Raw genomic sequence first — 2,689 nt, 5'->3', positions numbered from 1 at the left:
ATTTCGTGGTCCATATCTTAAGTAACCTTTTCTTTCCTTCCAAACATATTATGGGCCACTCTAAAGTTTTAAGTCATTGAGGGTGGGAGAAGTTAAGAACGAAGGAGGGGACAGGGGAGAGAGTATGAGGAATTCTGTAACCGAGAACTGAAGCTCGTGTTGCAGACCCTTCTGGTCGATGATTCTCCTGTTCCTCCCAATGGGAGCATCTGTTCTGGGGAGCCCATTACTCCTTTGTACAAACAACAAAGCTCTGCTACTATATTTCCTTGAAGGCTTGAGCTTATAAGAGGGAGGTGAAGGGGGGGGGGGGGGGAGATGAGTCTGACCCTTTTCTCACCTAAAAAGTCTTTAATGTTGAAGCTTGGAAGCCGATTCTTTTCTTTAAGAATGGGTTCTTATTATTAATGTGTAGGATTCTTGATTCTTCACTAATTGGTGACACCTCATTGAAGGAATCAATTGGTTGCAAGGCCCAGGTAAGCATGTCCCAAATTGAGAAGGCGCTAATGGAGAAAGTCAAAATAGAATTTTCAAAAACATAAAGCAATTAACTTTGGTAGCTGTTTTTGATTTGTTTTATATAGTGGAGTTAGGTCTGTATCCATGAGGAAGGTATTGAATCTTATTGGATGAAATCATATATATTTTCATGTGGGAGCTTGGGAGGGAATTGAGGAAGAGAGGAACTTATTAAGTGTTCATGCTTGTTGGGTATTCGATTTTAATTCTCTGAGAATCTCAATCAAGATGAAAGAAGCTATAAAATGCAGAAGTTTGATATCAGTATATCAGAAAGATAGGGAATTTAAACTCCAGAAGGTGAAAGCTTTTGACTGGAAATTGTTTAATTATCACTTGGAGTTGGAGCCATATCAAAAGGTAATATAATCTATTACCTTATATTTGTGCCATTCATCAAAACATAAACCTTGGGAGGAACATCAGAACCATATATGGTTTCAACTTTCAACATTCCTGAAGGTAAAAGCTTTTGATTCAACTTGTCTTCTTGCCACTACTCACTTAGCACCATATCATAAAGAAATTCATTATCACTTGGTAGCATATGATAGGGGGAAGTAAAACTGATACCTTCTCTTGTGGTGCTCTGAAGTCTGAATAGATCTTACCCGGAAAAAAAATCTAAAATCTGAACAGGGATTGAGAAAAGGGGTATGAACAAGTATTCCAGGACAAGTTTTTTCTCATTTTTCCTATGTTTATGTCTTGTCTGACTAACAATAATGCATCCTCAGAAGACACCCAGACACTCAATATGCGTGGGAAAGATGGAACCTGGAAGTTTTTCCTTTTTATTTTTTTGTCTGTTTCAATATATTTCCCTCATTGAGGTAGACTTTTGGCTGCATGGCTAAGGAAAGGATGTGACATCTTCTTCTGTGATCTGTTGTTCAAGATTTCTATCCCAAAAAAAAAAAAAAACAACAAAAGGTTCAAGCTTTCGAGGTGGTCAATGGGGCTTTTTTCTTATTGTTGGGTTGGTAAGCATATGCTTAAAGTTTTGATTATAGAACATGATGGAAAGAAATGAAGAAAGGGCCAAGGAAAGAAGGATGAACCAATGAAGACTTGATAACTGATTATATCAATTCATGACCAAAGCCTTCTACCATTATTTAATGTTATAAAGTGACTGAATTCAGGATTTCAGAGATGGGACTCTTTACTTTGGTTAATCTGGGTTAAAAACATTCACTAACTTTCTACTGTTTCACATTGTTTCTGCAGTATCAGCAAGGGTGATATTTTGAGTGGGGCCAAGATGTCATTAGTCATTACCCATTACAATGATATCTTTGGAAACCCATGATTATGTCAACTTAATTGCAATTATGAGCTTCCAAATCAGAGTTGATTATGTCATAAAGCAACAATTCCTTTGTTTGTGTGTGTGTGGGTGAGAGAGAGAGAGAGAGAGAGAGAGAGAGAGAGAGAGAAAGAGAGATGGGCCTCCAAAGATGTAATTTGATATCAACATCAGCTGGGCCCATATCCTATTTATTTCATATGAACTTTAGATTTAGGTGGATCACATCAATTAATCTTCAACTGAAAGTACTCTCTGCTTCTTGATATCCTCACATCACTCATTATGGAAAAACACTTAGGTGTTGGCCACAAGTATTTTAGGTTCTGTGCAGGTGTGATTGTGATCCTGTGATCCATGTGGTTCAGATGATCTCTTACAAGTAGCCCATGTTGGGTGGGACCCATAAAAACAAAAAAATTGAGCTCCTCTAAGTCTGGGTATTATGAATGGCCTAGAAGGGAAAGCTTAGGATTGGTGGTTGGTTTATGAGATACCACAACTGCTGCTTGGGCTGAATACAGTGAAACAAAGCATCGTCTGCACTTACCTTGCCACATTGCCTCGTAGAAATGGATACATCCCCCTCCCCTTTCATCTACAATGCCAAGACAATAAAGATACTCTCTGAAATCTTCTTTTAGGTACTTGAAAGGTGTGTTACAGTACTAGTCCATGCTAACAAATAGATGATCCTTAAACTGCTTAAAGCCCAGTAATAGATGATCCTTAATCTTCTTTTAGATAATCTCTTGATTATTGCCTGATCTGTGACTTCAAAGCCCAGTAATAGCATGAATTTTAGAAAGTCACCATCAATGGGTCCTCTCTCTCTCTCTCTCACACAGACACACACAC

The sequence above is a fragment of the Macadamia integrifolia genome, unplaced genomic scaffold (genome assembly GCF_013358625.1).
Source record: "Macadamia integrifolia cultivar HAES 741 unplaced genomic scaffold, SCU_Mint_v3 scaffold2845, whole genome shotgun sequence".
Lineage (NCBI taxonomy): Eukaryota > Viridiplantae > Streptophyta > Magnoliopsida > Proteales > Proteaceae > Macadamia > Macadamia integrifolia.
The sequence above is the reverse complement of the archived record's forward strand: the minus strand, read 5'-3'. Positions refer to the sequence as shown.